This window comes from Acomys russatus, chromosome 19, assembly GCF_903995435.1.
Source record: "Acomys russatus chromosome 19, mAcoRus1.1, whole genome shotgun sequence".
NCBI classification, from domain to species: Eukaryota; Metazoa; Chordata; class Mammalia; order Rodentia; family Muridae; genus Acomys; species Acomys russatus.
In genome coordinates, this window is record NC_067155.1 from 15,776,321 (window position 1) to 15,799,268 (window position 22,948).

General features: G+C 52.9%; 1 protein-coding gene across 1 annotated transcript in view; it reads right to left on the bottom strand.

Moving 5' to 3' along the window:
- The window catches only part of Pou2f2 (POU class 2 homeobox 2), a 67,752-nt gene extending 45,718 nt beyond the window's left edge, over positions 1–22,034 (bottom strand). The window contains exon 1 of the mRNA XM_051162600.1: positions 21,972–22,034. The gene's annotated coding sequence lies outside the window, so the exon portion shown is untranslated. The remainder of the gene's footprint in view (positions 1–21,971) is intronic.
- Positions 22,035–22,948: the final 914 nt, after the last annotated feature.

Below are 22,948 nucleotides of genomic sequence, written 5' to 3' on the forward strand. Positions count from 1 at the left end.
AAGGCCACTCCAGGCTGTGGGAACAGGGGAGGTGGTGACCCCAAGGCTGGTGTAGCTGAGTGCTGGGAGCCAGGCCAGGCAGTGCTGGAGGCTGCGGGGCGGGGCTGGCCTGGCCCCTCTCAGGCCTTGCAGGCCATATTAGCTTTAGAGGTTGGAGACGTTCCTCAATGGTGGAATCCAGTGAGCAGCTTGGGACATGGCTCAGGAGGGCGGGTAATTTCAATCCGGGTACAGTAGGAGGGGTTTTAAGTGGGAGGTTGGCGTGATTCTGTGAACAGTGTGTTGTGTGTGTGAGTGGGCGTGTTCAAGTGCGTGTGCATCAGTGCATATTCCTCTGTAGTCACTCACCTTGCTTTTTTGTTTTTGTTTTTGTTTTTCGAGACAGGGTCTCTCTGTGTATTAGCCTTGACTATCCTGGACTCGCTTTGTAGACCAGGCTGGCCTCGAACTCACAGAGATCCGCCTGCCTCTACCTCCCGAGTGCTGGGATCAAAGGCATGTGCCACCTCTCCCGGCCCTCACTCTGCTTTTAAAGACGAGATCTCTCACTGGTCCCTGGGTGCCAATTTGGCTAGACAGGCTGGCAAGCAAGGCTCAGGCATGACCAGTCTCCACTTGCCAGCACTGAGGCGTTTGACGTCTGTGTTGGGAATCAAACTCAGGTCCTGGAGCTTGCGCTGCAGGCACTTTACCAATGGCTTCTCTCCCAGCCCCTCTGTGATTATTTTTAAGACTTTAAAAAAGTATTTTATGTGTATGGGTCATTGTCTGCATGTATTGCATGTATTTATGTGTACTGTGTACATACCTGAGGCCCACAGAGACCAAGAGAGGGCATCAGGTTCCCCGGAAACAGGAGTTACAGACAGTTGTTAGCTGTCATGCGGGCGCTGGGAATTGAACTTGGGCCTTATGCAAGAGCATCCAGTGCTCTTAACCTCTGAGCCATCTCTCCAGCCGCTCCGTGAGCATTTTAATGAGCACTGATGGCTGATGTGGTGTGGAGCGGCAGCTGGTATGACAAGGCAGGAGCAGGTCATAGCAGGAGGGGAGGATAGAGACAGGTGTCCCTGGAGACCATTTGCCAGTAGGCAAAGCAAGATTTGGAAACTGGCTGATGACATAAGCTGAGGGAGCGGTGGAGTCAGGAATGACCTCCACGTACCTGGAAGTACCTTTTCACCATCAGAGATAATGAAGGAGTCCTAAGCTCATGAAAAAAAATTGCTTTTTCTTTCTTTCTTTCTTTAAAAAAAAACAAACAACAACAACAACAAAAAAAAACAGGGTTTCTCTTTGTAGCTTTGGCTGTCCTGAAACTCACTTTGTAGACCAGGCTAGCCTTGAACTCACAGTGATCCACCTGACTCTGCCTCCCAAGTGCTGGGATTAAAGGTGTGCACCACCACCAGCCGGCTTACATGTTTTTTAATAGGAAGAAAATGGGATACAATAATAGTTTCTGCCTGGAATACAGTGGCAAGGACTCAGTTGGTCTCAAGTATTCCCAGATGGGTCCCGTGTGAAGACCGACTCCAGCCTCTCTGTCTCCCTCCCCGACCGCATCTCTCCATGGCTGCTTGGACCATCAGTCCATCTCACTTGCTCTTGCTTCTTTCAAGCCATAGACCTGCAAGAGCTGGCTGTGGTCGTGTTTGCCCCCTGCGCTCAGGTGTGTGTGTGTTTGTGTGTGTGTGTACACGCACATGCACAGGAGCACACATATATGTCACACTTGTGTGGAAGCCAGAGCATAACCCGAGGCTTCGTTCTTAGACTGTCTCCTTTGAGAGACCAGGCTAGGGTCTCTCTCCCTAGCCTGGAGCTCAGCAATTGAGCTGGTAAGTCTCAGGAATCCTCCTGCCTCTGCCTCCCCAGCCCTGGGATCACAAGACTGTGAGAACACACCCAGCATCTTTAAGTGGGTCCTGAGGCTCAAACTCGTATCCTCACGCTCGAGAGAGCCAAGCTCAGGGGGGATGCTTCTTATAAATTTTTCGAGTCGTCATACAAACTGATGCGTTTTCTTTTGTGTTACCAACAATCACAGAGCTGAACCCCCCAAAAAAGACTGAGACTCCTGCCAGCCTGCGCATCTCAGACTACGTGTCTTCTGGGGAGAGTCCTGGCACCCAGACCCACCAGTCTCTCAGGGAGCAGACCCTTCCGTGGAATCCCAGCACCTCCCACTGCACCAGACTCCTAAAAGCCCTCAGGAGAACAAAGAGCTGTCTTCACCAGCCAGCTGACTCTCACCCAACTCCGCTGAAAGGGCTCCCTGCGCAGGGAGCTGTCCAAAGGCTGAAGTGCATTTCCCACGGCTAAGAAGCTGATCCCAAAGACACGCCCACGGCCTTGCCATGGTCTCTTTTCCCACACAGGCATCACACTCCAGCGACCGCAGAAAAAAGCAAGATCTATCCCCCAGGAGTGTCTCTGACCTGGTGCAGCCCCTTGAATACTCCCTGCCTCATGCCCAGGACTCAGCTGCTGTTGCCACAGACCCTGTGGCTGGGTTTTGTCTTTTATACACAGCATGTTGGAATTAAATCACTGTCTAGTCATTTTACTGCCCCTCTCTCTAACTAAAATGTAAGCTCTCTAAAAGCAGGTCTCAAGCCGGGCGTGGTGGCGCACTCAGGGAGGCAGAGCCAGGCGGATCTCTGTGAGTTCGAGGCCAGCCTGGTCTAAAGAGTGAGTGCAGGACAGCCAAGGCTACACAGAGAAACTCAGTCTCAAAAACCTAAAAAAACAAAACAAAACAAATGCTCCCAAACAGAGCAACCATAAAAGCAGGTCTTAGCCTTTGTTTTGCTCACCGTGGGATTCCTGGAGAATCAACAGTGCCAGGCACATAGTGGGTGCCTGAATATCAAGGTTGAATGAATAAGTCCCTTCAAGCTCCCACATCCTACAGGCTGGCACCAACTCCAAGGCTGGTTCCCCAAACAAGTGAATACAGCACCTGTCAACCCCAGCAGTCATTTGTCCTCAGAGTTCCCTTCACCCTCTATTCAAGAGTGGGGTTGAGGTGGGGCTAAAGAGATGGCCAAACAGTTGAGAGTACTTGTTGCTCTTGCAGAGGATACAAGTTCGATTCCCAGCACCCACATAGTGCCTCACAACCATCTGCCTATGACTCCAGCTCCAGGGGATCTGAGCTCTTCTTCTGGTCTCCTCAGGAACCAGGCACACATGTGATGTTCATACACAGTGCAGTAAAAAGCACGGAGACACATAAAAAATTTAAAATAATAATAAATTATTTTAAAAGAACGTAAGGGTAGCTGGGTGTAGTGTCATACGCCTTTAATTCCAGCCAGCACTCGGGAGGCAGAGGCAGGGGATCTATGGGTTCGAGGCCAGCCTGGTCTACAGAGTGAGTTCCAGGACAGTCAAGGCTACACAGAGAAACCCTGTCTCAAAAAGCAAAAAAGAAGAGGAGGAGGAAAAGGAGGAGGAGGAGGAGGAGGAGGAGGAAGAAAGAAAGAAAGAAAGAAAGAAAGAAAGAAAGGAAGGAAGAAAGGGCTGGAGAGATGGCTCAGAGGTTAAGAGCACTGTCTGCTCTTCCAGAGGTCCTGAGTTCAATTCCCAGCAACCACATGGTGGCTCACAACCATCTATAATGAGATCTGGCGCCCTCTTCTGGCGCACAGACATACATGTAGACAAAAACACTGTGTATATAATAAATAAATAAATCTTAAAAAAAAAAAAAAAAAAGGAGGAGGAGGAGGTAGGCGTTTAGGAGGTGATCCAAGGGGTCAAGTGCTTGCCACACAAGTGTGAGGACCTGAGTTTGAATCCCATACAACCCACATAAAGCCAGAGACTGTAGTGTGAGTCTGTAATCCCGGCTGCCCTACAGTGACACGGGAGATGGTAGAGACAGGAGACTCGCTAGGAGCCAGATGGTGAGCTAGTCTAGAGCAAAGAGCTCTTGCCTCACAGAAAGGGTAAACTGAGGCCCTGATGTAAGTTCTGTGACTTCCTCAAGTGCTCTGTGACACACACACAGCACACACATACACACACAGAGGGGAGGAGAAAGAGACAGACACACCCCTAAATGCCCTGCCCCTCCAGCCTGCTTAGCTACACAAACTTTACAGCTCAGATTTTCTCTCTATAGCAGCCTCCTATGACCCAATGTTTTGTCAGGTTTTTTGTTGTTTTTGTTTTTGAGGCAGTTTCTCTGTGTAGTCCTGGTTGTCCTTGAACTCATTCCATAGTCCAGGCTGGCCTGGAACTCACAGAGAGCCACCTGCCTCTGCCTCCTGAGGGCTGGGACTAAAGGCACGCACCACTTCACCCAATTAATTGTACAGATTTGGGCATGCCTGGCGGTGCACACCTATAGAACAAGCACCAAGACAGGAGGATTTCTGAGTAGTGAGTCCACGTGACTACACATGAGCCTTTATCTGAAAGGGAAAAGAGATAGCAATTTTTTTTTTTTTTTTTTTTTTTTTTTGTTTTTCGAGACAGGGTTTCTGTGTGTAGCCTTGACTATCCTGGACTCACTCTGTAGACCAGGCTGGCCTCGAACTCACAGAGATCCACCTGCCTCTGTCTCCCGAGTGCTGGGATTAAAGGCATGCGCCACCATGCTTGGCTTAAAGACCGCAGTCTTGACACACTCCAGAGAACACTCAAAGATTCAGCCAAAGCCACTCCCATGGAGGCTGCCCCTCCCCACCCCACCCCTGGGAGACCGAGCACGTTGAGGACACGGCTCGTCCTGTCTGGTCCCTGCACTGGACGCACATAACTGAGGCTCCCAGTGCTAAGTGTTGACTGAGGGTGCCTGCCCCGCAGACTGCAGACATCCATGCCGAGGGGCAGAATGGGTAATTCGGAGGGTTGGGAAACGGGTTTCCATAAGCATTTGCTGTATACCCAGGAGCCAGTGAGTTCCCTCTCTGAGCCTCCAGCTCTTCTGGGAAATGGGGGCGTGACACGGACTGACAGGGACTGCAGTGATCGTCAGTAGAAAAGTTCCCACCATGCCTAAGCGAAAAGGGGCTTGTGATATAACGGGGTGTGTGTGAGTGTGTGTGTGTGTGTGTGTGTGTGAGTGTGAGTGTGTGTGCATGCGAGTGACTGTGAGTGTGTGCATATGGGTATATGTGTGACTGTGAATATAAGTGTGTGAGTGTGTGTGTGTGAGTGTGTGTGTGTATATGTGTTGTGAGTGTCAGTGTGCGTGTGTGTGAGTGGCTGTGGGTGTGTGAGTATGGGTGTGTGTAAGTGTGTATATGTGTGAGTGTGTGTGACTATGTGTGTATGACTGTACGTGCATGTGTATGTGTGTGACTGTGTGCGTGTGACTGACTGTGAGTGTGTGTGACTGAATGTGTGTGAGTGGGTGTGTATGAGTGTGTGCGTATGTGTTGTGAGTGTAAGTGTGTGTGTGTGTGAGTGGCTGTGGGTGTGTGAGTATGGGTGTGTGTGACTGTGTATATGTGAGTGTGTATGAGTGTGTGTGTATGGCTGTGTGTGCATGTGTATGTGTGTGACTGTGTGTATGTGCGTATGTGTGAGTGTGTGTGACTGTGTGTATGTGTGTATGTGTGGGTGACTGATGTGTGTGTGTGAGTATGGGTGTGTGTGTAAGTGTGTGTGTGTATGTGTGGTGAGTGTAACTGTGCGTGTGTGTATATGTAAGTGACTGTGAGTGTGTCTATGACTGTGTATGTGTGTGTGAGTGTGTGTGCATGTGAGTTACTGTGTGTGTGTGAGTGTGTGTGCATGTGAGTTACTGTGTGTGTGTGAGTGTGTGTGTGTGTATGTGTGGTGAGTGTAACTGTGCATGTGTGTATGTGTGGGTGACTGTGAGTGTGTGTGTATGTGTGTGAGTGTGTGCATGACTCTGTGTATGTGTGGCATGTGCACATGTGTGTGTGCAGAAGGATGTCGGGTGTCCTCTTCTCTCACCCTCCATCTTATTCTTTTGAGGCAGGATCTCTCTCTGAACGTGAAGCTTGTCGGAAAGCGGCTAGACCCATCGATCACCTCACCTGTAGCCCCAACAATGCTGAGGTTCTAGGCATGCGTGAGAGAGACCACATTAGCTTGTTCAAGGTTATCCTCGGCTATATAGTGAGTCCAAGGCTAGCCTGAGCTACAGGAAATCTTACCTTAAAAACAAACCAAAAACAAAAGGAAGGTGGTATACCCTTTAATCCCAACACTGGAGAGGCAAAGCAGGTGGATCTCGGTGATTTCAAGGCTAGCCTGGTCTACGTACAAAGTGAGTACCAGCCAGGACTGGTAGTGGGACCCTGTCTCAAAAACAAAACAAAAAAAACCACTTCAAACAAAGACTAATGGAATCCTTTACTGTGGTGGTTCGCACCAACAGTCCTGCTGATTGGAGAAACCACAGTGGGTGCATCACTTGATGCCAGAAGTTGAAGATTAGCAAAGCTCAAAAAAAAAAAAAAAATATTAACATAAGCCAGGCATGGTGGCCCACACCTTTAATCCCAGCACTCGGAGGCAGAGGCAGGCGGATCGCTGTGAGTTCGAGGCCAGCCTGGTCTACAAAGTGAGTCCAGGACAGCTAAGGCTGCACAGAGAAACCCTGTCTCGAAAAACAAAACAAAACAAAAATTAATGTAATAAAATGATACGTGAGAAGAATAGCGAAGAAATTATCGTTTCAAAGGCGAGGATCGCGGCTGTTACAGGCGGAGGGAGGGCGTCCTGGGGAAAGAACACAGGCGGTGGGGCGGGGCCTTTTGGAGGCTGCGCGCCTTTAGTTCCTTCCCCCAAGTGATGCATTTATGTATGACCCAGGAACCACTTATGTGCGCTACTGTGGGGACAGGTCAAGTCTTACTTTGGGGGAGTATGGGAGCACTACGCATCTCCCATGTCCTCCCCCAAGTCACAACCCAGAAAGAAACTCACTGAGTCAGGCAGGGTCCGGCCATTTCTGTGTGCTGAGCGGCTGCGGTTGCTGTCCATGGTACTGCCGGGAAAGCTACCCAGAGAAGCCATTTCAAGGCTCATTCTAACTCTGGAGGCCGAGACTTCGAGGTTCTCCTTGACTACACAGTGAGTTCAAGAGTAGCCTGGGCTACAGGACACCCTGTTTCAAAACAGCAATCCTTGAAATGATGGTCCTGCCAACTCCACCCCTTTTCCCCACTCTCCCTAAATCCATGGTTACATCCTCCATGCAAGCTAACCGAGTCTTCCTGCAATACAAACCCATGTCTGGACCTTTGTTTTATTTTTTGAGGTCAGGGTCTCACTAGATTGCATTGGGTTCCTGAGTGTTGGGCTTACAAGGGTGGCCATTGTGTGTGTGTGTGTGTGTGTGTGTGTGTGTGTGTGTCTGTGTGTGTGTATCTCTCTGTGTGCGTGTATGTGTGTGTGTGTGTTGAGGGGTAGATGGGTACATAACATGTCGAGGCAAATGTCTGGAGGTCAGAGGACAAATTTCTTCCTGTTCTTTTCCTTTACGGCAGGGTCTCTCTTGTTTCTGTGTGCTTCTTACTCCAGGCTAGTTGGTCTGTGAGCTTGAGGAGGGAGGAGGGGCTCAGTATGTGCCACAGCAGGGTTAGTGTACTGGTCAGAGGACGACTATCTACAGGGGTAAATTCCCTCCTTCCACAAAGTTTGTCTCAGGGATCAAACTTGTGTCATCAGACTTAGTGGCCAGGACCTTTATCCCAGCCACCTTCGCTGACCAGCATCTGGCTTTTCTATAGGGGCCCCTGGGATTGAACTCAGGTCACCAGGCTTGTGTAGCAAACACCTTTACTCAGTAAGCCATCCCCCAGCCCTATACTCAGACTTGATTTTTTTTGTTCATGCGCTTCCTCTGTTCTTTCCTTCTCTCCTCCATTTATCTATTTATTTATTTACAGAAAGCCTCATTGTGTGTATCCCAGACTGTCTTGAAGTTGAGACCTTCCCGCCTCAGTCTCCTGAGTACTGGCATTACAGATCTGCGCCACCACCATACCTGGCTTGTTCTGCTTGTTTTTTAATTGAAGTGGGACCACGATAGCCCAGGTTAGCCTGGAATTCCCCATGTAGCCTCCACGTCAACGCTGGGACGGACTGCAGGCGTGCACCACCACTCCGAGATTTTATGTGATACTGGGGATCAGAGCCGGGGCTCTGTGCATGCTGAGCAAGCATGCTACCAACTCAGCTACATCCCCCAGCCCATATTTTAAAACAAAATAGTGTTAGTGTGAGGCTCCCACGTAATCTTCAGGTCAGAACTGTAACAATAGTCACTGACCTGCGCCTTCTCCCCTCCTAGACGCCCCAGTGCCTGCAACTTATTCTGTATCTATTTATTGATGAAACCAACAGAGGGACAGTGATGTCTTCTCCCCACTGAAATTAGTTAATGGGGGTTCCCACCTGGCCCTAATGGAGGTAGGTGGAGGAGGAGGAGAAAAAACCTTATGTGATGGTGGTTCTGATGCAGGGGAGGAAACTGAGGCAGTGAGAAGAAGGCATTGGTCACTATGTCACAGTGAGTTCACGGCAGGGCCAACGTGTCCGTAACTCACGCCGAGTTAGTTACCCCCACGGGCTCCTGGCAGATTTCTACATGGTCAACCAGAGTCAGTGTGGCCGAGTGGCAGCTGTGGGCTTGACACTCACTGGATGTTTATGAAGCCACTTTCCTACTCTGAGCCTCGGGTGTCACCTCCTGGGAGATGGGGATAATGACAGCACCACAACAGAGGGCAGTGGGAGTCATAAAAGCACACAGAGCAAGTGCTCAGTGCATGAGGAGCCATCTTTGAGCAGCAGTGAAGACAGCCATCCATCCACACGATGGGATGGCATGAGCAACGGAGGACACCGGTAGAGTGAGGACCTCTCAAAGGAGGGTCAACTGGAGCTAGTGTGTGAGTGTGAGTGTGTGTGTGTGTGTGTGTGTGTGTGTGTGTGTGTGCGTGTGCGCGCGCCCGCATGCATGCACGAGCCACAGCAAGGATGCAGTCGGGGGGTGGGGGCTGGCGGTATCAAAGGATAACTTGTAAAAGTCAGTCAGTCAGTCACTTCCACCATGTAGTTTATAGGCATCAAACTCTAGTGCCTTTGCCCACTGAGCCATCTCATCAGCACAGGACTCCCAAGTCTGTTCCTGGCTACCAAGAAGAAGTGAGAGAGGCCTTAGCTAGGCGTTGGTGGTGCACACTTTCAATCCCAGCATTTGGGAGGCAGAAGCAGTGGCGGTGGCGGTGGGGGCCGGGGAGGTCTCTTTGAGATCAGGACCAACTTGGTCTGCAGAAAGAGTTCCAGGACAGCCTGAAGCCCTGTCTCAGAAGAAGAAGGAGAAAGAAGAAAGAAGAAACAAAGAAGAAAGAAGAAAAGAAGAGAAGAAGAAGAAAGAAATGAAAGAAGAAGAAGAACGAAGAAAAGAAGAAAGAAGAAAGAAGAAAGAAGAGGAGGTGAAGGAGGAGGAGGAGGAAGAGAAGAAGAGAAGGAGGAAGAAGAGGAAGAAGAGGAAGAGGAAGAAGAAGAAGAAAAGAAGAAGAAGAAAGAAGAAGAAAAAAAGAAAAAAAGAAGAAGAAAGAAGACAAGGAGAAGGTGGGGAAGGGGGAGGTAGTGGCAGTGGTGGAGCTGGTAGTAGTAGTGGTGATGGGGTGCCTCAGGGTACCCCAGATTACAAAGACCAGCCCATGCCCAGAAGCCAAGACAGTAGAATAACGGTTACCTTAGGAGCCTTCCCTAGTGTCACCCCTCTCTTCAACTACAAGGTCTCAAAAATACATAACAACAACAACAAAGAACTGGGTGATGAAAGCTGGGTGAGACACACACACCTGTAATTCCCCCCACCCGCCCCGATACCCAATCCCCCCACCCATACCCGGGAGGCTGAAAGGGGGCCATTGCAAGGTTTGAGGCCAGCCAAGGAACCTAAAGAGACACTTTTTCTTTTAAGCAACTGCCTGGGGCCTCAGCCAGCTGTGAATTCAGTATATAGCCAGGAATGACCTTGAACTCCTGACCTCCTTGCCTCTACTGCCTAGTGCTGAGACAACAGGTGGGCATCACGGTGTGGGCGCCACGATGCCTCGCCCATCCATGGTCTTCTTAAACCTACTAGTCCTATCCACGGAGTCAGGGGACCTCTCTAATACAGGCCCTTTCCTCCTCTTTCTAAGTCTCTTTCCTCCTCTTTCCAAGTGTAGCTCTGAGACCAAGGCCAGGAGAGTGGTGAATTGCTCCCGTGAAGACATCTGCAGGGCAAGGCTTGGGCCAAGAGGACAGCTCAGGAAGGTCCCAGCCAGAGTCACCCTCCTCTCAGGTGCCCCAGGTGTCAACCTTCTCTAGTCCCTAGACCCTCTCACACCTCCAGAGTCCCCGCCTCCCCTGCTCCACTCTAGGCCACCTTCCTCGTGACCCCCAAGCCTTTCCTCTGATGTCACAGCCCTGCCCCGGGGGGAACTGAGAATGGGGGTAGGGGGTGGGAGATGTGTGGGGGGTCTTTCATTTTCTTTATTTATGTGTATACCTGTTGTATGCATTTGGTACATATTTGTGTTTGTTTATTTTTGAGATAGGGTCTCATGTAGCCCAGGCCGGCCTTGAACTGTATTTGTTGTAATAGAGGGTAACTTTGAATTTCTGATTCTCCTGCCTAGGTCTCCTACATGATGGGACTACACGTGCAGGCCACCACACCCAGACTGTACATTAATTAATGGGGATCAGACTCAGGGCTTTATATACATTCAGTAAAAACCTTACTGAGCTACATCACTGGTCCTTTTATTTTTGTGAGATACTGAGCCTCACCTTACCATGACCATAGGTATCAGGGCCACTCTGTTCCCAGACCAAGAGGAGAAAAACCCCAGTGTCAGTGCTGCCTCCTTGGCTTCTAAGTCACAAAGAGTACACAGGCCTGCATCCATGAGATGCCACCCTGAGGGCTCCTGGGGTGACCACGGGATGGCTGTTTGTGTCAGAGCTAACACCCCTGTGAACTAAAAGGACGCAGCCTTCAAGGCATAGTAGGGACCATCCGTACCATCTCTGGAGGAAGAGAGGACGGGACCACGGCTCAGAGGGAAGAACGGGGTTGAGAAAAGCCCCAGTGCATGTCTGTGGCAGGCACAGGGCCACGTCCCTTGGGGGATGTTGGCTCTTCCTCTTGTTGGCGTCTATGAGTTTCCAGAGACTAAGAGAGGGGAGGTTGGGGTGGGGGAGGGCGACTGTGACCCATCCTCTCTTCTGGCTGAAGTTCCAAGGCTTTGGGTCTCTGTTTATCTTTATGTTGTGGGAGTGAGGAGAAAAGCGGGGTGAGACAGGAATGCAAGGGCCCAGGGAAAAAGGCCGGAGAAAAGCGAAGCAAAAAGGATGAAGAGAGAAAAGAATGGGGGGCTGGGGGGGTGTTCATCGGGAGCGAGAACAGAGGGGTGCGTGAGGTCTTTAAATCCCTGGGGAAGAAGTTGCAATAAAGGAGCAGGAGTCGGAGTCAAATGGGAGGATAGACGGGGAGAGACAGAGAAGAGACAAAGAGAGGAAAGAAGAAAGGAGGGGAGACGGCATGCCACCCACTTGACACGGGGGCTGCGATCTTTTGTAAATGGCTTTGCCCAACACTCTCCTCCTGGCCCCGTCACACCAGCAGTCCTTTGTGTGTGTGTGTGTGTGTGTGTGTGTGTGTGTGTGTGTGTGTGTGTGTGGTGTCGTCCCCGGTCCTGGATAGAGCTGACGCAGGGTAACGCACACGTGGGAAGATGTGCCAACTTCCAGCCGTGTCTTTTCGCTTTACCCACCTGCTTCCCAGGTTTGGGGGGGGCCCCTGGGGTTCAGTGTAGCAGGGACCTCAGAGGTGTGTAGAAAAGGGCCAAGGAGTGGGGTCCCTGTCCCCTGAGGTCCCCAAGCTGCTGCCACCCACCTGTTATTATTGTTCCTGTTCTCGGGTGTTCTTCCGACTTTGGTTACTGTCTCCCCTCACGGTGGACATCATCTGTTGCCCACACCGACACCCTCCCGCCCTGGCCGCTGCCTCCTAAGGCGGCTTGCTGCTTACCACTTTCTGCTCCCCAATGGGTTTGGTGTTAGGGAGGGGAGCAAGAGCCTAGGTGAGGGTAGAAGGCTTACTGTACTGTTGGGTACATGCCAGGGGCCTGCTGACATGGATGAGGAAGAGGAGGAGGTCTTCCTGATGGATGGTACCGATTCTTCGGTGAGGGGAATAGTAGCAGAGGGGGTAAAGGCAGGTTGGGGGAGGGGTGGTGAGGAAGCAGAGTCGGGGGTGGGGTGGGGGGAGCAGGACCAGGCTCACATTTGCCATTCAGGGCAGCTGACAATAAAAATGCTTTATTGCCAAGAAACTGGATCGATCGGGGCTGGAGGGGGCCGGCAGGGGGGACGCGGAGGGCTCAGCACAGAGGCCGGCGGCCGGCCTCCGCAGCGACCAGGGCCCCAGCCGCCCTCCCCCCTGCGCCCCCCTCCCTGCCTCCTGCCCTTTCTCTCTCCTGCAGCCACCGCTTAGTTCTTATTATATTTTTTCTTATATATATTTTCCCCCAGCTTCTCCTGCTCCTGTTTTTTTTTTTTTTCCTTTTAATTTTTTTTTTTTAAACTCACTGCACTCCCAATGCTGCCAGCTGGGTGGGGGTGGGGTGGGGGCATCTGCCCAGGCCGAGGGCCCTACCCGTTGGCTACTAAGGGCTGCTATATCTATGGGGGTGAACCCTCACTTTTAACTTCATAACCCTAGCCCTGGTTCAGTGAAGGTTTCCCCAGTGCCTGGCCCCACATGTACGCTTCTCTTCAGCCAGCCCTCCTAAGGGCTTTCTTCTGACTTAGGAGTACCCCCACACCCACACTGTGGTGGGCTCCCAGCCCTGGATAGACCCCCCTTCCCCTCCCCCCTACCTGGCCCCTTGCTTCCTCACGGAGCCATTTGGCTGATGGTCAGAACTGTCCGTCAAGGGGGCTCTGAGCCCCTGAGGACTCAGATGGGTGGAGGGAGGGGGAGAGGTCGAGGGTCAGGCCACGTCCCCTCAGCTCATCTCTTTCCCCTCCCCCTTCCTAACAAAGGGAACAGCAGACCATTGCTTGGGGGTGGGGTAGGGGGGGCTGCCTGGTAGTCAGAGGGAAGCCAGAGAGGGCCTAGGTGGCCATGGGCAGGAGGCAGGGGGAGGACTGCTGCCTCCCCCTCCTCTGCCGGCCCCCTCGGGTCAAGGCTAAGGTGATTCCTCAACCTCTCCAGGCTGGGAGGGGAGGACGGTCTTCGAAGACAAAGAACAGGAGCCCCCCCCCCCGGGAATTGGGGGCTGGCAGTGAAGCACCTGGGACCCACAGTCTTGGCTGAAGGAGGGACAGCAAGCACCCTCCTGGCCATAGCTTTCCCCCCCATCACATCCCCCCCCCCCGCACCCTGCCCCCACCAACCCCTGCCTCCCAACGGTACCAATCCCTCTGGATCTCAGAGCTGAGGCAGGATTTAGTTGGGGCTAAGGGGGAAACTGAGGCCCAAAGAAGAGAAACAGAATCATGGGGAGAATGTGGGGTGCAGGTGTAGCCACAGGGTTTTCAGCCCCATTCTTGATCTTCTCCTAGCAAGGAAGATGACTCCTCCTCTTGCCTAGCCCTTTCTCTTCCGGGTCAGGGCTGGCCCACAGAAGGGACAGGTAATAGGAGGCTGTGGGAGGAGGAGGATAAGGGGCTGGAGAGGTTGATCTCTGTGTTTCAGGCCAGCCCCTGAGGGTGAGGGAGACCGAAAGACAGAAGAAACCTTCAGCATGGCCCGGGCTTGCCGGTGAAAGACAAGTGGAAACAGAAAGGTCGCCTCTGAGTACCGGGGAAGAGGCCTTCAGAGAGGTGTCTCTCGCACTGACTGCCACACAGCGAAGGTAGACCCACAATCTGTTCCTGCCCTAACACAACATGTCTTGAAGGCTCCCACGTGCCCTGCCTGACCCTGGATGGCAAAGAGGAGCCGTGGCTGGCAGCCATTCTGCCTATGGCGATAAAGAGCCACTGGGGAAACAAACAAACAAACAAACAAACAAATGTTCAAACCTTGGGTCTTTCAATTCTCCTACCAAGGCTGAGGGGGCTCCTGAGGAGAAAGAGGGCCGCAGCCAAAAGCAAGTGGGGGGGCATGGCACACTCCTTTTGGGGGGCTTAAATATGCTCCCACAGCCTGCCCAGGGGACCCTAGATGTACCAGGACTAAGGGGGTCCTGGCTGCCCTCCCCCAAAGCTCCCCTCCCTTCTCTCCCTCTGTTTCGCGCTGGCTATCGACCGACCAGGCTGTGACATGGTGGATCAATACAGCAGGGATATAAAGCCGGCTGGCTGCCTGCCTGCCTCTGCCTCTCTCTCTCCCTTGCTTCTCTTCCTTTTCTTTGCTGGAGCCGCACCCAGGCCCCCACCCAACCCCATGCACCCCTTACCCCTACCTCTGGGGGGGGGGCCCAACCTTCACTCCATACTCCTCTACTGCAGGAGAGTTTAGGGAGGCTGAGAGCTTGGAGAGCCAGGAGAGGGGGTGAGTATGGGGGTGGGCAGGGAAACAGATGGGTGTGTGTTGGGGGTGTGTGTGTGCAGGTTAGGTGGCTGGGATAAACCTGAGGGACAGTCTTTTGGGGAGAAAGCAAGCACCCCCTCAATTGGGAGCAGCTCAGAGAGATGGGCCCTTTGAAAGTATGTGAGGATGAGGGCTGAAGTCCTGGGGGTGGGCAGAGTCCCTGGCTGGGCAGGGGGAGTAGAGAGATGCTATCCTGAGCCTGTGGGAGAAGAAAAAGAAGGCCAGATACTGGAGTTGGAAGGGCAAATGGATATAAGTGAATGGGGGTGGGGTGGGGGGCGGGCACCATGGGCAAGCCTGTCGCCTACCCACAGGTCCTTGGCCTCACGCCAGGGCCTGGGCTTAAGGTGTTGGGACGTGGGTGGGTTCTCTCAGGGTGTTAGGCAGGAGCGTCCAACCAAAGGGCCGTGGACTCCGAATAGCCGCCATACATGTACAGCGTACATGGGTCCTTAAGCTGTGGGGGTGGGGGAGGGGAAGGGACACTCCAGAATCGTCTCCTGACTGCCCTGACCCTCCAGCCATGTCTCTGTATGTGACTGTGTGAGTCCGTGGGGGTTTGTCCTGGGGACACTAGGTGTTGTGTGTACATGTCCACAGTGTCTCCCTGACAACTGTATGTCCCCAAAGGTGCTCCCTGTGGCCCTTGGGGAAGATGTGGCCGGATGGCAAGAGACCGCTCTCCGTCCCTAGGAAGGGTGGTGGCGAAGCATTCCTATGTGCCTTGGTAAAACTGGCATGTGCTCACATGTCTGTGTCTCTGGTGGAGTGAATCTCTGTGTCCGTGTCAGTGGGTGGCTGTCCCTGGGCTGCAGAGCCCGTAGGGTCCTCTCTGTGTGTATCGAAGGCTCTATAGGAGCAGTGGAGACTCCGGCGGGTTCTACGAGCTCTAGGTCATCCTCAGTGTCGATGGCTAAGTGCGTCCCCATGAGTGGGACGGAGGCTCTGGGTGTGTCCCCGTGTGTGTCATGGTGACTCGGTATGCGTGATGGGGGTAGAGGTCACATCCCTGAGTCTGAGTGGGGGGAGGGGCTGAAGCACCAGAAGCTGCCACCGAGACCCTGGCTAGTGAGGTTTATCGATACATCATCTCCACGTAGAATATAAGGGCGCTGCCTTCTTTCGTCCCTTGACAGACGCCCCAGACCCCGGCCACGATGGACTCACACTTCCTCCTGTCCTTCTCCCACCTTGGGTGCACCTCTCTTTCTCTGCACCCTTTGCTTTGGTGGACACTACCTCAACTCCACCAAGCGACCTCCGTCCCTCCCAACCCCCCCCAGCGCCACCCGCTCCCCCCGCCCTCCCCCCACCACAAGTCCAGTCCAACCCAGACAAAAGCAATTACTCCTGAGGTAGGATGTGAGTGTGGGTGTTAGAAACAGAAAAAAATAGTGGGGGGGGGAGGGAGGGGGAGGGTGACACACACACACATACAGAGAGAGAGAGAGAGAGAGAGAGAGAGGCAGGGATGGTCAGCCAGAGACAGGAATGAAGAAAAAGACAGAGCTAGACAGAGGGAGAGAAAGGAGGACTTCCAGAGCTATGCACAGGCAGAAACTGAGAGACCAGGATGGACAGAGACGTAGATTATACAGTGAAAAGCCAGGGATGAGCTGCACGGGGTTGGGGGTAGGGGGGGCATGGATAAAGATATGGGGAGCCCCAGCAAGGGACAGCTAGAAAACACAGAGAAAAAGACACACACACACAAAGAGTGAAAAAGACCAGGCAGTGACAGATGAAAGACAGACACGCAGACAGAGGTAGTGAGACACTAGTGAGGACCCCCGAGTCAGCAGAGACAGAGAGTGCAGAAGGGAGGCCCAGTTCAAAGACCTCTCCCCAGAAACACACACACTCAGCTTTCTCCCCACGCCCTAGGCTCTCCCACAGTCCTTGGTCCCCCAGAGCCCAGAGTGAGGAGGGGACAAGATGGACAGCCTGAGGCAGTACCCATCCTTACCAACGCACCAGCCAGCTAATGTCACCCTCCGTGTCTCATCACTTACACTCTACCAGGTACAGACACCCAGGGAGGACACCTGGAGCCTCACGGCTGTGCCTTCCTTCTCTGGTGCCCTTAGCCCCCATCTCTCGTCCTCAGTACCAAGCCGGTGACCTTGTCCCGTCACCTACAGGGAGTCTCCATGTACCCTAGCTTGGGGTTACACTTCCTGCCCCTCCTACCTGTCTCTACTCCTCTCTCCTGTCCGGAAAAGGCATTTCCACTGCCTCCCTTTTCTTTCTACTCTTCTCAAGAGTTCCCCCACCATTTCTCCAATGTCGGGTAAGGATCCCTCTGGACGCCCTGTCGGCCATGTGCCTCAAGAAAAGTGTACTCCCCAAATCTTTCCCCCCCGCTGTAAAAAAAAGCTCTCCTGGAGTATGGGGGTGGGGGTGGGGTGGCAAAGGAGACTGTCACCATTCTTTGTTGTCCTCACTGCCGTTTTGTTTTCCTTGTCACTGTCCTTGTCACCCCAAACCCCTGCCCGGCCCCACACCTCCGTGTCGCAGTCTCTGAGGCCAGAAGCACTCTATTCGTCTATCTCCAGGCTCAGAGGAAGAGGAACCACTCAGGAAGAAACGGAGAGGCAGACAGACATTCACACAGAGAGCAGAGGGAAGAGAAGAGTCCCTTTGGGAGCACAGAGAGAGCCAAAGGTGAGGACCCGGAAGGCCAGGAGTGGAGAGACCTGTGGGGCTGGTGAGCTGGAGAGGCCTCGGAACTCAGTGGGCTTCCCAGCAGGCCTTGCACAAAGCTCCCAGGGTTACCCCCGCCCCCAGGCCTGCCTCTGTTGTGGATCAGGGCTCTGAACCCACACAGCTTGTCTTCACTTGCTGTGGGGCCGTCCAAGATTCCAGGGACTTGCCCCGAAACCTAGCCTGCTAAAAGAGGTGAGCTTTCTGTCCCTCACCTCCCCCAGATCTGTAAGCCCCACCCTGTGGCAAGAGACACTCTCAAACAGACAGCTGTTTCCACCGGCCCTGCCTGGAGATGGCAGCCACAGACAAAGGCATCAAGCCGATCGCTTGGCTACCTCTTAAAACCCACTGTCCTCAAGTCTGGACTTCGCGGCCAGGAAGGACGGCTGCCCATTCACACAGTGTGGCTGGTACACTGCCAGCGAAGGAGCTGGCCCATCCCCCCACCCGCCGTTCCACCACTGAAGCTCTGGCTCTGGACCCCGCCCTAAGCCGCAAGGGTAACAGCACACACCCTAGCTGGTGCTGAAGTCGAGACTTACCCCGCCCCCATACTGCAGATGCAACTAGGGGAAGCCTCAACTGGATCTGGTATCTGGCAAAATTGTTGGCCGTCTGTCTGCTGGTTCACTTGTCTTATCTACATTCATTGCTATCTTTCACCCGCGGGAGGCATACCCGCCCTGTTGGTCACTGGTCACTGGTCACTGAAGACTGCCTCAGTAGCTCTGGGTTCTTCCAAGTCACCTCGTCAGACCCAGCAGCAATGTAAGCCTTGTCTGTCCCCCACCCCCACCCCACACAAATGATTTCGGGCTCCTCAGAGCCTCAGGCCTCTCGCATGGGGAGTATAGGAGTCTCGGGCCACATTCCCAAGTCTGTCCTCATCACTCCTGTGACCCCCGTGTCACCTCCATGTTTGGCTACCATACACTTCCGTGCATGGAGAAGGAAGATGGTAACAGAGCCCGGCTCCTGCCTTGGTGTTCAGAGGGCATCAAGCCCAGGGGACCAGAGTCGGACACACATGGATTGTAAGGCCAGAGCAGCGCTCACGGGTCCCAAAGCTGATAAGCCTGTCACCAATATCATTTCCAGAGCTAAACCTACTGTGGCTTCTCCTGGCCCTTCAAGAACCAAAGATGTCCCCGGAGACCCTGGGTGGGTCATCTCTTCCCTCTCTCCACTGACCTGATACCTTGCAACCCCAGACTTGGGTAGATAAAGCTTGTGCCTGATTCTTCCCCAGCCTGGGGACCCCTCTGGGGCCTCAGACATCCTCCAACCTGTCAGCTGCTCCAGGCCTAGTAAGTGAGAAGGCCCAGGGGTGGGGCCAGGGTGCTGCAGTAATAAAAAGGACGGCTGTGGATTTGGCTGTGTGGGTTTGCTCGCTTATTTATTCATCCGGACAAATACTTCCTGAGCGTACAACTGCCCCCAGGAAACCGACTGCAGATGTGTAGACGTGTAACGCACAGAGGAGGCGCTATGAAGCATTTGGGGAGACCCTAAGCCAAGTGAGGAGCATGATGGATAGGGATGGGGTGAAACAGCCCCGGGCGGTGGGGGTGGGGGGGCTGCCCAGAGCAGAGTACCTTACATAGAAGAGAGAGGAAAGGTGGGGAGAGAGCCCAAAAAAGAACTAGAGACAGATTGAGGGAGCCATGCCTCTGCTGGGGCAGCCTAGGCAGACCCCAGGCCTAAGAGTCTTACTCATCCTGGGGTCCCAGCTCTCATGGGGATCAATGAGGAAGCCCTGGGACATATCTGGGGAGACATCTGCCTTCCTGGTGTGGCCTCCTTAGGCATGGGGGTGGGAGGACAAATTTGTCCTTGAATCGCTCAGGTACTGTGGCAACCCATCTTCAAAGCTAGTTTGCAAGGAACTCCAATAGCCGAACACCTCTCTACCGTACGAATGACCGTAGTTTCAACCCGGCGAGCCCGTGCAGAGTCCTAGCATTAGCCAAGCCCTTCCATGCAAGCCAAGTGTAATTGCTGCTAAAAATCGGTTTCTATTCACCTCAGAGAGATTCACTCCCACAGGACAGAGGTCCGCGGGGTTTCCAATGCTGTGGTGGGATTCCAGGAAGAAGAAAAAGAAGATAAAAGGACTAAATTCAGGCAGTTCCGAGTTCGAGAATGGTACCCAGGCTGTCTGGCAAGCTGAGTGACTTCAGGCAACAGAGAGCCACTTTGAATGAGACATATGTGCGCTGCCTGCGTGTATGTCTGTGTAAGGAAGGGTGTTAGATCTGGGAGTTACAGACAGTTATGAGCTGCCACGTGGGTGCTGGGAATTGAACCAGGGGCCTCTGGTGATTCAGTCAGCCTTCTTAACCACTAGCCCAAGCCCTCTACTTTAACCTAGCTCCCGGCAGCCCTCACAGCAGCCTCTAACCCCCAAACTGATGCAGTCTAGAAGCTAGCAGAGCCTCCTTTCACCTTCAAGGGCATCCGAGGACATGAGAAGACTGGGAAAGATGTAACATGGCTCCTTGAAGAAGCGGGGTGGGGGATGTGGGGGGTGTAGGGAGGGGGAGGTGTTGGTGCCCATACCTGTCATGTTAGCAGGAACCTGAGGCAGGAGGATTCAGAATTTGAGATCAGCCTCAGTTACAAAGCTAGGCAGTGATGAGGGAGGAGGAAGAGAGAGACAGATGTCAGACAGCTGGGGCCCTGTGACTAAGGTGCCCACATAGTTACCAGCCAAAACAAGAGCTCATGAATGAACTTCACGGGGCGGGGAGAAGAAAACCCCCGAGTTGCTGAAATACTGGGTACACACGTCTGTGTTTCCCTGGGTCCCAGTCTGTAACTACACATTTAGGGGCCTGACAAATGGTTTGGACCGCAAAGCGATTTTTGAAATCTTAACGTCAGCTGTCAGCATTTAGAAACTGGGAGATGTCCCATAGAAACGTCTGTCTGTCTGCCTGCCTGTCTGTCTGTCTTTCGTTTTCCTCTTTGAGACAGGGTCTCGTGTAGCTCAGGCTGGCCTCAAACTCACTATGCAACCAAGGATCGCCTCTCAGGTGCCGGGACAGCAGGCATGCCTACCTCATGCGGCTCTGAGGATGGGTCCTAGGGCTTGGTGCATGCTGAGTGAGCACAGCCTTGTACTAATCTCGTTGCAAGCCCAGGTCTTCTGCTCCCCTTGAAAACCCAAAGCCTAGTAACTCAGGGCTGTCTGTACATGAGCGTGCAGCGGCCCCGCCCCACCAGGTGAATGACACCCATGATCTACAGCTTTCCTTGGCTTCCCAAAGGGCACCTGTGACTTGGGGACAACCAGGGACTGCTGACCAGGAGGCCTACAGTGGGGATAGTTGACTCTCCAGGACCCTGAGTCTGTGGGTTCAGTCACTCCAGTTAAAATAATGGTGGTAAGATGAGGGGTCCCATTTCACAGACCTCACTTCCTACCTCCCCTGCCACTCACTCATTGCCAGGAGAAGGGATGAGTGGGAGGTGTCCACAGCAAGGCAGATGCCTAGGTCTGTGGTTCCCACAACAATAAACCCCCGGGGAGTCCTGGCTCCATTCTGGGAGTCTTGCTGGGCTCCTGAGCATCCTGATTTGTCCAGGGACGCTTTTAGCTGTGTGTCTGCAGCCCTCAGTGCCAGGGTCTCCATGCTTTGGAAGGTAGCTTATGTCATCTTCCTGCCTCACCGAGGCAGGGGGTGTGGTGGGGGCTGGGGATCCTCCTCCTTTGAAGGAGATAGGGAAACTGAGCCACGCCTGGGATCACACGGCCTGTCTTTCTTTTCGCTACCGTTTCCTGTCCTCAAGACCCTCTTTAGGGTGGGCAGGTTTTGTTATCCTCCTTGAAAAATGTTAAAAATGGGGCTGGAGAGATGGCTCAATGGTTAAGAGCACTCACTGCCTGCTCTTCCAAAGGACCTGGGTTCAATTCCCAGCACCCACATGGCAGCTCCCAACTGTCTGTAACTCCAAGATCTGACACCCTCACAGCAATGCACATAAATTAAAATTAAATTAAATATTTCTTTTTTAAAGAAAAATGTTAAAATTTTATCTATTTATTTGTGAGCGTCTATACGGACGTGGTATATGTACTATAGTTTGTGTGTAGAGGCCAGAAGATAAGTTGCAGGAATCAGTCCTCTCTTTACACCATATGGATCCAGAGATTAAACTGAGGTCCATCCAGGGTGGTGGCAAGCACCTTTACCCACGGTGCCATCTTGTTCTCATTTATAGATGGCAGCATGGTAGCATTAGCTTTCTTTTTGGTTGTTTTTCTTTTCTTTCCTTTTTTCTTTTTCTTCTTTTTTCTTTCTTTTTCTTTTGTTTGTTTGTTTGTTTCGAGACAGTCTTGGCTGTCCTGAACTCACTTTGTAGACCAGGCTGGCCTCGAACTCACAGAGATCCGCCTGCCTCTGCCTCCCAAGCGCTGGGATTACAAGGCGTGCGCCACCACATCTGGCCCTGGCATTAACTTTCTCAAACCCCTTGTAATCACGCACACTGGGCCCCAAAGATGTAACCGTAAGCCACCACAGTCCACGCTCACTGAAACCTAGAAGCCAGGAGTACGAAACATACTAAGGAAATTAAAATGCCAGACAGAATGGAACCTCTGGGGGTTGGAAACAGACAGGGAACGGTGGCCACACCCCCAAGGGCAGGGCCAGGGGCATAACCCAGGAGAGCAAGAAGGCCAGGGCACAGAAATACACAACTTGCAAGGCACGATCCTTACCTCTTGGGCAGACGGAGCAAAGCTAATACATTCAGGCCACCAACCCGGTCCAGCCGAGAACCTGGAAGGAGAGAAGACAGAGTGAATGTCCCTGGGCAGCGGTTATGAGGCTCCCCCTTGAGTCGAGGGGCCCTCTTCCTGTATCCCCACCAACAGCTGCAGATCCACACACCATAGGGACAAGCACCTGAGACTCGGGTGCTACTGGCCACTCACTGCTCTCCATGACCACTTCTGGGTTTTTTGTTTTGTTTTGTTTTGCTTTTGTTTTTTGAGACAGGGTTTCTCTGTGTATCCTTGGCTATCCTGGACTCCCTTTGTAGACCAGGCTGGCCTCGAATTCACATCAATCCACCTGCCTCTGCCTCCCGAGTGCTGGGATTAATGGTGTGCGCCACCACGCCCAGCCTCTGATGCCCACCTCTAGTCTCAGTGTTTCCACCCTATAATGGGCATAGTGGGCCCTTGTTGAACACCTGCTCTCCCATCAGATGGGAAGTTTTTGTTGTTGTTTTGGTTTTAAATTTTACTTATGTATTTTGTGTGGGGGTGTGTGGGTGTGTGTGGGTGTGCATTCGTAGGACACATGTCAAAGGACACACAGCACAGATCACAGGACAATGGCCAGGAAGCACTTTTCTCATTCTACCACGTGAAGCCCACTAAACCATCTCTCTGGCCCTTGTCTTGATTTCGAGACAGGATCTCACTACGCATCTCCAGCTCGCCTGACTCACAGAGATCTGCCTGCTTCTGCCTCCCCAGCACTGAGATTAAAGGTGTGCGCCACCACGCCCAGCCCTATTAATTTTACGAGGCAGTCTTTCTATGCTGCTATGTAGCCCAGGCTGGCCTCAAGCCCATGATCCCCCTCGCCTAGCCTCCTGAACTCTCACTAGAACTTCAGCGTGCCGCCAAGATTCCCGCTTCGGGAAGTTCCTGGAATCCTGTTGCAGCCTTAGCAGCTGGCAGAGAAC